Genomic DNA, 11768 nt, shown 5'->3' on the forward strand with positions numbered 1-11768 from the left:
ACCAACTGCATGACTCATGGAATTATCTCATCCTATTGGGAGATGCTCCACCCAGGAGGGAGGAGCCAAGCATTCCCACCTAGATATAACCTGGCCTTGGAACTGCCCAAGTCAGCCCTGTCTGCTGGGTTCCCAGAGGACAAGAGCTGCCACTGGACCTTCAGGAGGAGATCAGACCTTCACAGGCTCACTGCTTCAACTGAGCTACTTCACTTGGACTGCTGCCACCACCCTGACCAACAGGGTGTCAGGTTGTATCCGACTCTGTCAGGTTTTTTTCTTGTATTATTACATTCATTTTTTAAAAATTTTCCTATCAAATTATAATTCTGACTTGTAATCTCCCACTGATTTGTTTTCAAACTAATACAGCCAGGTTCCACAGATACGTGGCTGAGGTTGGTTCACAAACTGCTGCCTGCAATTCCCCTGCTCAGTGAGACATCTGGTGATCACTGGTTTTCCCTTCTTACTAAGGAGCCAGCCAGCATGGGAAGTGGGCAGCAGACTCTTGGGAAGCAACCCAAAAGCCACATTCGCTTCTGTCCAGTGGGGCTAATCAGTTTTTCCTCCCTTGAAAAAAAAAATTCTATTTCAGAGAATAAACTTCCTTTCCCTCCTCATCCACTGAGATCCACTCCCCACCCAATATTTGAGTGCTGCCTTCTGGTGTGATCTGCCAAAATAATTGCCATGGCAGCAACCTCTTAGCTTGGATTGTCTAAAGGATAAAGATGAATTCCTTAATCTTCTTGAAGCAGGGTGGACAGATTCCCATGGTATCACTGAATTAAAGCCATAACAGTAGCAATTTTAGGAGGGAAGGAGCCCAACAGCCATCTCTGCAAATGTGGACTCAAAGAAGCCAGTGGGATTGCTTTGCCTAAGGCAGCCCATTTTCTGTGGGTGGAGACAGGATGTTTGTCTCCAAAGCTGCTAAGCTGAGGGATTTCAACTGCACTGAATGAATTTTTTAAAAGTGCAGGTGAGTGATGAGAAGGTATTTGGCTCCCAAGGAATATATTACAGTAGAATGTGCTGTTCTGAATTCTGTCTCCTGGCAAGCTCCACGTAAATCAGAAACTACAAATTTTTCTACTTGTTTTGTCTGTTTAAGGGAGTATTTGCCACAAATACAAGGTGAATTGAACTGAACAAAGCTTTAAAGGACAGCTTTTTAAAATGAAATTTTTACATTCAACATGGAACAACACAACTCTGCATCTGTTTTATGGAGGAAAGGACTCTGTGCTGAGCTTCATAACAGCTTATTAAATGAGGCAGCCAAGTATCCAAGGAGATGGGCTTGAAAATAAAGATTTTTTTTTTTTTTGAGAAAGCAGCACAAGCAGGTACCTGCTGTAAAACTTCAGCTTTCAAAGGACTCAGTGCAGCACAGGCTGCCTGGCAGTTCACAACCAGGAAATATGATCATGCACCAGTGGATATTTCAATAAGGTTAATGGGTTTATTATTATTTTTTTAAAGTAACTATGATAATGTAATAATGATAAAGCATTTTTAACGACACCTATTAAGTGTGGCTGCCAGTACCACGTGAGACACATCTCACCTGTGCTTGAAGGAAAAAAACAATTCATCTATGATGAAAAACTATCCCAGTGGTGCACTAGCAAAGTTTTGATGTAAAAGACAAATTTACATCTCAGTTAATAGGCTTGATGTTCATTTAGCCAGGATGTACCAGCACATGATGGTGCTCTCACAGAACAGCTTGGCATCAAAGGAACTTCTGTAAACTCAGCTAAAAAGAGGTGTCAACACAATTCCAGAGGTTCCTTTCATATCCTTATTTCTCATCCCATCGCTCCAGAATGAGGTTCTTTCTCCAGTGCTAAACAGGCACAGTTTGAGTGTGAAGAATTAAGGCTCCTCACTGCATTCAGGCATCACAGTGTTAGGAGGGATCAGTAATTAGGTCATTTGTAGCTCTTCACAGATTGCATCTCTAAGGGACAATTTCTTTCATCGCAGGTATGTGATTTTTTTTTTCTATTTTAAACAACCCAGAGGTCATCTCTATAATGAACACCTCTGATTCAATGAAGCAGGTAATTTTTTTGCATAGATCTGAAATTTGAATTCCAATTAGATACTTTAAAAACACATCAATGGATGTGCATATTGGACTCCATAAACATCTCTGCTTTGCCACTTTATCTTTGCTGTGACTTCTTCATGGCTCACAGCTACCTGTGTAGAGAACTAAGAAGGAGACAATTCAGCCAAAGACACAGAAATACTCAAAGGAAGCACCAAGATCCACAGAAAAATTAATTCTGAGAGCATTAAGTAATTCAAACTATGATTCTAAAAGAGTCATTAAAATAGAGATGATTAAAAAGGCATTTCTGCAAGTCCATGTCACCATGTGAATTCTGAATCTTTAAGAAGGTTGGAGTCTCCCCAAAACTGTGGGGAAGGAAGCAGAGATTGGATGCTGTGCCTCCCAAATCCTAGGCTAAAACCAGAATAAATTTTGGCTATCCCAAAGCAAACAATAGCTCGAGGAATATTGAATTATTGAAGCAAAAGAGGAGCTCTAATTTTTGTGCTGCTTCAGGATGGTTCCTCAGAAATCTCAAAAATCCTTTGGAAGAAGAACTAGCTTCAATCACAAGGATTTTTTGAAGTCAACTGGTATAGACAAATAACACAAGATGTAAGGCCTGTAATATTTAGAGATCACCAGGTTAGATGTGTTCATACTCTGGATATTTATATTTAGTTGATAATTACACCTCAAGTTGTTTAGTAATAAATCTCCACCAAACCCTGAGAAAACAAGCAAGTATTTTTCAGGCAGTACTACTGGATTCATATTTTCTCATTTCTTTTGTAAATGAATTAACAGGTAAAAAATATGAAAAAGGAAAGTTAAGCAGATGGAGAACCCTTTAAATACCTCAGAACCTTTGGTGAATAGGCAGTTGAGCAACAACTGTACAAGAGAAAAAAGACAATTATTATAAAATTAGTGATTGTTCTCTGAGAATCCTGATTCCTAGGCCCATACTAAAAGAGCTGGGAATAATTGTGTGAAATGACTGACACATTTCTGGTACAAGCAAGGGCACTGCCACTGCCATGACTTTGTCTTAGGTTGCAATATAGATGTAGTTAAGTATTCTATTACCACCAGCTGTGGGCCATTAGCTGCTATCACCCACTCCGGATGACAGACAATGGGCCATCCGTTAGCTATTATCACTTGCTAACGACCCACCCCGCATGACAGGCAATGGGCCATCAGGGACCCACCGTGTGACTCATGGACTTATCTCATCCCATTGTGAGATGCTCTGCCAGGAGGGAGGAGCCAGGTGTTCCCACCTGGATATAACCTGGCCTTGAACTGCCTGAGGTAGCCCTGTCTACTGGGTTCCCAGAGGACCAGAGCTACACTGGACTTCAGCTGGAGACTGACCTTCACAGGATCACCGCTTCAACTGGACTACTTCAGTTGGACTGCTACTACCACCCTAACAGGGTGTTAGGTTGTATCTGACTTTGTCAGTGCTTTTCCTTATATTATTTCACTTATTTTTTTTTATTTCAATCTTGACTTGTGATCTCCCACTGGTTTGTTTTCAAACCAACACACAAAGATCTTTGTGTCTTTGATGGGAGGACAAGGGGCTGATGTGAGAGGTGAAAAGTGAAACGAAGCCCCAGGCAAAGCATTGCAGTATTTCATAGAGCATCATTGTGCCCAGGAAGTGCCAGCTTTGTCTTAAAAACTATATAAATACCATCAGTTTATCATTCTACTTTCCACAACAAGTCACATTAAAATTAAAAATAAAAAAACAAAAATGGGGGAAAGTTTAGCATTTGCCCTGGGGAAGTAGTTTTGAGAAATTATCTTAATAATTCTGCGTTACTTTGTGGGATTCTGTTCTTGTCATGAGCTGCCTGTCAGGTACCCAGGGTGTGAAAGAAGCCACAAGCATAATTTTCTTCATAAACAAAAATAAATCTGCAGTAATTGTTCCCCCCAATTGTAATTTTCTACTGAGTGACACAAACGGTGCTGTCATTTCTCTCAGTGGGCCATAATTGCTCTGTGTTTCATGTGAAATTAAAATGTTGGCTGCAATGTCAAGGGTGCTGCATCACGAGCTAAATAATTGAAATTATCTCGATCAAGTCTCCAGATGGGAAGGGGACACATTCCTGCTTCTTCAGGCCTGTTACTGACTGTGTTCTCTGGATTGTTTTGCTTCATCCTTTAGCATCAATAGGAGACATTTTCACATACAAGGTTTATTTAAAAAAAAAAAAAAAAAAAAGCACAGTAACTGAGTTGTTGATCCCAGAGCTGTCTTGGATCAAATGCACACAGGTACAGGGTGAGGTCCTCACATGTCCAGCTCAGTCTCTGGTGACAGTGACAGGACCTGAGGGAATGGCCTGAAGTTGTGTCAGGAGAGGTTTAGGTTGGATATCAGGAAAAGGTTCTTCCCCCAGAGGGTGGTTGGGCACTGAACAGCTCCCCAGGGCAGTGGTCACAACACCCAACCCTGACAGAGCTGCAGGAGTGTTTGGAGAATGCTCTCAACCACAGGGTGGGATTGCTGAGGGTCCTGTGCAAGGCCAGGAGTTGAACTCGATGATTCTTGTTGGTTCCTTCCAACTCAGGATATTCCATGATTCTATGCTATGATTCCAAGCCTTTTGCTCCTTCAAAAGCAAAGCCATCTTCTCTATAAATTAGGGGAGCAATTCCCAGTGATTTACTGGGATTTATGGAAACTGAAACAGGCACAGAGCCCAGACAGGCAGGGACAAAACCTGCACTGAAATCACCATTTCTGCACTTAGTCTGGGCTTGACGGAAGCAACCACTGTGCTAATTTCTGTGATTTCCAACATGGAAAAGCAAGGTGAGGAGTCAGACAAACCAGAGAAAGAAAGACCCAGAATTCATACCATAGCAAAATGAGAAGCAGGAACAGAGTGCTGTGCTCAACTCAGTGCCAGAGTTGCACCCAGCTCTAGTTGTCTTGCTGTATTGAAAAGGACATATTTGCAGTATTTGGCTTTTTTTCCTCAAGTAAAGCACTCAGCCAACTGCTTGCTTCTTTATTACTTGTGGAATTGTGTATGTATTACCAAAAGTATAAACTAAAGATACAGTGACAAGAAAATCACAGAGCTAGTAGATAAATTGCTGGGGAAAAAAACACCATGAATAATTCAAGCAAAGGGACTCAAATATTTCATACAACTTGTTTCTTTTTTTTATAAAGGGGAAAATGAGTTTCATATGAACAAAACCCATCTGAGAGCAGTAGTGGGCAATTATGAAGGTGAGAAGAGACAAATGTTGATACTGACAGGTAACACTGGGAAAAAAGAATCTGAATTCAAATACGGTGCTGAAGAAAGATGAATGTTAGCATAATGAGAAAAAGTGGATAATCACTGCATAGCAAATTCTCATTTTGGTTAAACCCAGAGCACCTAATAAACATGGCAAAGAGTTCACAAGGGAAAATAAATCTGCAATAATTTCTTGTTAGTTAGATGATCCGTGATTTAGAAAATATTTCCTGATCAGATGACCCTTACAAGAAAGACCCTCACATCTTCAGTCTGCTGATCAGGAGCTCAATCTGGTAATTTTGGAGCCATAAGAATTTATTTTCCAACCAGCAACTGCTGGAGTTGGGGTGAAAGATCCTATGGGGACTCAGAGCATCACCATGCCAATGGTTCAGATTGGAAACTGATGAGAAAACTTTCTCTTATGAGTCTCACTTGATGATTTTCCCCTATGTTGTGGCAGCCATAACGTGCAGTATTTTACCTTATGATAACACATTTATTTTACCTAATAATAATAAGTGCTGGTTCTGCACCAGCTCAGTGTTTCAGGGATCTAGTAAAAATTATTCTGGAAAAAAATCTACTTTAACAGAGCAGCAGTCCTATTCCAATAGACATGAGAGCTTCTTGTGCAGGTCAGCACACCATTGTGCTAAATGTCATATGCCAGGAGTGGAAAGAGATCCCTTCTCCCATAAATTTTATGGCTGTAACATTTGGCTGCAAAATAGCAAGGAGAAAAGTGGGTGACTTTTCTTCCAGCTTCCTAGGCCTATCTCCTGCCCTTTTATTAATATCCAGTGTTCAGAACTTTACATGCTTCTCTCTATCCTTCACTGATTACACAGTTCATGATCCCCACAGGCTAAGGTACTAAGAATAAAAATAGGTTTAATCTGAAATTAATTGCATTTCAGAAAAAAAGTTTCTTTCAATATGTTTTATTTCATTGAGAGAAGATTAAACCATGTATTATAAAGGACTAGAATGCTTTGTAGGCTACAAGAAACATAATTCTTTTTTTTAAATATTTTTTTTCTTTCTCACTTTTGTGAGCAATTAATGTATTGAATTAAAGAGCTTTCAGTGCTATTATTATTCAAATCTGCTTGAGAAAGATATTGAGATTAGAGATGATGGATGAGATAGAAATGTCTGTCTTTTTTAGTTACCCAAAGTTAATTAAAATAAACCTGACCTGTTGTCTGCCACCCAAAGTGTCCTATGGAAACAAGACTCTAATGGTAAAACAGACAAATTGGCTTGTCTTTCTAAAACTCCTTAGGGTTAATTAAAAAGCAGCTTATTCTTTGAAGAGAGCTCCATCAGAGATGGGTACTTTCCCCCTCATTCTTATTACACGTTTTCTGAAGATTCATGATAAGATCTTGTACAACTAAACAAGAAAGCTGAGATTGGTATCAAAGAGAGGACAGCTTTTGCTTAGCTTAGGGAAAGAGCAAGACAGAGCTCAAGGTGCTAGAGAAGGGAAGAGACAGAAAGCTCCAGCAGCTTAAGACAAAAACTTATGGCAATGTGAACATGGCAGGTTCAAGCCATCTGGCTCTGGTGCTGGAGCAACTTGAGTCTCAGTGGGAGAGGATCCATGGCAAGGGGGTTGGAACTAGATGATCTTCCAACTCAGACTACTCCATGATTCTGGGTGGACTAATTCTAGAGGTATTTTTCCATCCCTTTTTGATCTCCCTGGCAGTACAGCAGTGCATATGGCACAAAACAGGGAAAGGGATGTGGGTGACCATGGCTCTCTTCAGGCAAAGTGCAGTGATTGCCACATCATTTTGGAAATGTTTTCTAAGCCACGCAGGGCTTCACTGCCCAATTAGACATCCTTGGCAGGAGTCAGGACTGCTCAGCCTAAAAATAAAAAGTTTGTTTACTCTGGAAGTATCTCCATGTGCCCATCTAAATCATCATCTGTCCTAGACAGGATAATGTTATTTAAATTACCCCTGACAGGTGTCTGTTTCAACTGACTAGAAAAGCCTCAGTGAAGACTATGCAGCACCACCCAAGGTGCCAAGATGGTTTTGTGTTGCACCACCTCTGCTGCTGGGAAGGGTGCCTGAATACTCAGCAAACCTCAGATGTTTTTCCTGCAATCTAAAAAGTGGATTTCTCTTCCTACCTCATGCAGGATGCAGCAGAACCTCATCTGCTCTCTATTTAGAGCTATACCCATTGAAGGTTTGCTGTTCTACCACCTGAGTAAGGTGGAACCAAAGTCTTCCTCAGCTTACAGTAAAAGAGAAGCTCAAGAATCCCTTCTGTGTGATACCTGCTCAAGTTCTTGTTCCAGTTCTTAAGTGGCACAAAAAAACCCCTGGACACAGTCTGGTTGCAGTCACTCTGATGCTGAATTGTGAAGGGGAGTTTACATCCAAACTACCATCCAAGAGCCCATCCCAGAATAATATTTGCCTTTATCATACTCATACTGTTAACCAGATATATTACATGACCTTCCATAAATCAGCTGTCCTTCCCTTAAACTGTTGGCCAATCCAGACATGTAACTCACTGCTGCAGAAGAACTTAAGGACCCCTTCGTGTGCAATATTTGAAAAGAATGCATGTTTATGTGTATAGTGAGAATATTAGTATTACTATGTCTCAGGCTAACAGTGGTCTTGAAGAGAGTCAAAATTCACATGAGGACTGATAAAAATACTCAAATTCTGAGGATGAGTGTAGAGCTTCCTGATGAATACTATTTTTTTCTCATTTTCTGAATGTGCACTGCATTATATGACAAGACAGGACAGTTTGCTCATCAAGGCTGCTGCCAAAAATATTACTAAAACCTCTTGACACTAGTATTTTTTTCTCCACAGTGGCCTTAGAAAATTCTTTAGCCAATCTGAACAATAGTCCTAGTGAGAAAATTCATGCTCCAAATTTTAAGCCTGGGTCACTTCATATCTGGATTGCATGGAGGGCTCTTCATCTTATGGATGGCACAACAAAACATGTAGATGTGTTTATTGATTCAAGTGTTGTGACTTTTAAATTGTTTGTTCCTTGAGAGGCTCAGGTTATCCAGGTTTCTCTCTTGAATTTGATCCTCAGACTGAGTGTCATTATGACTGCCTTTTGGAAAGCCTCATTATCTTCCCAAACAAACATGGATAAGCTCTGTCTACGTATGATTGATGGTGCTCAAGAGAAGCTGCATCCACCACCTCCAGAAAACTTCACAAATCAATCTTGCTGTAATTTTAGCATACTGCTTCCTCATTGAATTTTAGAAATCTGTTAGTCTGAATGAAGGAGACTTCATTATCACTGAGAAGAGTAAGTCAATGATACACATGAACTTCATTCATAACAAAGCCGATTGCTGATGAAGAGGAACTGAACTTGAGATGATTAATTCCTTTTCAGTGGCTACTTTCGGCAAAGAGCTACCATTTTTTTGCCTTATTTAATTAATCTTAAGTCATGTATGGGGAAAATTCAAAGCCCAGTGGAACCAGCCAGAGGATGCTGTTTAAAATGGTCCTGCCTGCAGGCACAGCTATTCATCTTTCCACTTATGCAACTCATGTGTCATTTTTCATACTTGGCATTGCAATTTATTTTCCTTTTGTTGTTTAATCAATTTTCCGTTAAACAGACCCTTTTTTTAATCTGGAAACAAAACTGCTTTGAGACGATGGTAAGAACTTTAAAAATACACAATGTGGTGTGATCAACCTCCTGAGGTGAGCAGTTTATATTTTAAATGGGGAAGTCTTTGTGAATCTCACCTTCTAAAGGAGGGAAAAGCCAGAATGAAATGTGAACAGCTTGAGTAGGGGGCAGGTATTTTGACCAAACACCTCTGTTCCTTTCTGGTTTGATGTTATCTGTCATATCAGAGCTATGGGTTCCAAATAAGCCAACATTCCCAGCTACCAATCTATCGGTGTCCTGTGGGGGTTTTAATACATATTACTTCTAACCGTATGGCAACAGGTCAAATTGGACAGCAGATCGAAATCACCTCAGCCTAATCACCCCACGCTGATAGTGCCTTGAGTTGAAGTTTCAATTACAGGCAAAATCAAGCAGTTTCTCCTTTCCCTGATGGCCACTGCTTGTGCAATTCATTTATTCCTTTATACACCCTTAGCCCCTGCTAACAGGTTTCCCCCTCAGTTCTGCTTCTGTTGCCAGCAAGTGTTTGACAAAACAGAAGTCAGTCTCCTGATTACAGACAGATCTGGATTTGTCTTTGGTTCTGATAAAAATTTCTTCCAAAAGGTCAGATTGTTCAAAATCCTCCATTTTTGAGAGTCGTTGGATTTAATCTAAACTCTTCTGTGTGTTCTTTATATCGGATGTTAAAAAAAGAGTGTTAAAATTATGCTGAGCACAAAAAAGAGGAGCACAAAAGCCTCTTGGAACCACATTTTTGATCCTCAATTGTCAATCCCCATTCAGTATTAAAAATTCCATTGGAAATCCAAAGAGATGTCTTCATATATATTAAATCATCAGTTTTATGCTGAAAGTTGGCACAGAAATTGGAGAGAACAGGCAGACCCCAAGTTAACCTCTGAAATTGCTTTTTATTTTGAGGATTTTTTTAACACTCTTTAAATAGAAATGATAAAATATACTGTGAAGGACTGTAGGTGGAGGAAAAGTAATAAATAATTCAGCACCAGGGAAAGAAAAGCAACTGTAGAAAGTCCTGAGGGCATTTTGTTATAAAGCAGTTGGCTATTGCAAGGGTGAGCAACACACAAGGGGTGCAATTAGAAGCACTGGCAAGCAGCCCTTCCTATTTTTAGGTTTTACACTCTCAACTTGCTGATGAATTCTACAGAGGGTTCCAGGTGAAGCTGAGTATTTCCTTCATGGCTTGTGTCCCATAATCTCGATGCCGTTTCTGCCAGGACCTCTCAGGTACCTCACATTTGATGAGCTGAAAGGAAGCTCTGTAGGATGACAACCCAGCATGGAGCCTAATCACCTCCATTTATTATGTAGGGAAAGAAATTCAAACCCAAATCTCCTCCTCAGCAGCTTGCTGGGTTTTTTTGGGGTTTTTTTGGTGTCAATTCTACTTTAATAAAATAAAGATGACCCAATATATTTAACATAAAGTGTATAAGTCTCCTCTTGACTGTACTTTGTAGAGAGTAAGGATTTGCCACACCATCTTCTTGTAGCCCATTAAGATATTTTAGGTTTAGAAATGGAAAAAAACTAAGGTTGGAAGTGAAAAATGGGAATGTAAAACAACATATTCCCCACTTGTTATGATCCACCATGAAGTCACATCCAGACAGCAAGAACCATTCATGGCATCTTGAGCTGAATGGGAAGAAACAGCATTTTTGTCATTTTCCTTGCCAGGAAAACTCCTTCTCTCTTTTTCAGGACACTCTAAGTTCTTCCCTGTCCCAGCAAATCCCATAGAGACAAAACCTGTTCCTTTCCATTGCTAATTCTGATACTTTTGGCAATGTCAGGCAGAAGGTCAGTGAGGTTAAAGTGGTGTCCAAGAACCAAGCCAGGGAAACAACCAAGTGCCAGGAAAGCTGCACCTAAAATATTGCTTCTCTCTGTTTTATCTTTATCTATATATTCCAACTGGGGTGGAAACAAAATACAAAGAATAAAGAAGAAAAAAGGGTTAAATACAAATGAAGACTGGGATTCTTTTTTTTTTTTGTTTGTTGGGGTTTTTTGAAAAGGAGGGTGGGAGAAACCAGCTGTTGAAAACCTGAAAAATTGTTTCATCTATATTTTTTCCCATAAAAAACATGCACTGTACTTTAACCAGCCCAACTCTGTATTTTAAAAAGTCTTTACTAGCATGAGATTCTTAGAAGAAGAAGGAAAAAGAAACCAAGCATGTGAGAAAGACTGAGCTGAGAACCAGATGGCTTCTGCAAGAGTGAATAGATTGTAAAATGTGCTGGGAGTGAACAGCTCCATAGATTAGGCAAGAAGTTTGAGAGATCTTCTGAAAGAACACAACAGCCACGATTCAAAACACTTACAGGGTTTTTATTACAACGTATAATTGACTGAAACATATCATGATTTATTTCACCATGCCTTATAGTTAGTACATTTTCTGAAATTACAAGGGAATGGAAATAAAACAAACATTCTTTTAGATTGAAACGTGGCATTTATTTGGAGAACCGATTAAAGCTTACATTTTAAATATTTTCAGTTTAATGTTGTACTTTCCTGATGGGAAATTTCTCCTCTAGAATGTCATTATTTACTAATGGGGTTTCATATTTAAATAAAAAACAAAATAGCTTTTCAGCATTTTGTTTTTCCCTCCAGCATCTACAGGTTTTGTACTATTTATTTTCATCTCATTTTTCTTTAAAGAAAGAAGAGAAGACTGGGGTGAAAATGGAGAGGCAAAGCAGAAAATGGAAAAT

General features: G+C 39.7%; 1 long non-coding RNA gene across 1 annotated transcript; it reads left to right on the plus strand.

Moving 5' to 3' along the window:
* Positions 1–225: 225 nt before the first annotated feature.
* Positions 226–10466, plus strand: LOC146438654 (uncharacterized). The gene is made up of 2 exons (XR_014851877.1): positions 226–271; positions 7333–10466. It is a non-coding gene; the product is annotated as an uncharacterized LOC146438654 (long non-coding RNA).
* The last annotated feature ends 1302 nt before the right edge of the window (positions 10467–11768 follow it).

Source organism: Lichenostomus cassidix, chromosome 4 (genome assembly GCF_008360975.1).
Source record: "Lichenostomus cassidix isolate B80296 chromosome 4, HeHo_3.0, whole genome shotgun sequence".
Lineage (NCBI taxonomy): Eukaryota > Metazoa > Chordata > Aves > Passeriformes > Meliphagidae > Lichenostomus > Lichenostomus cassidix.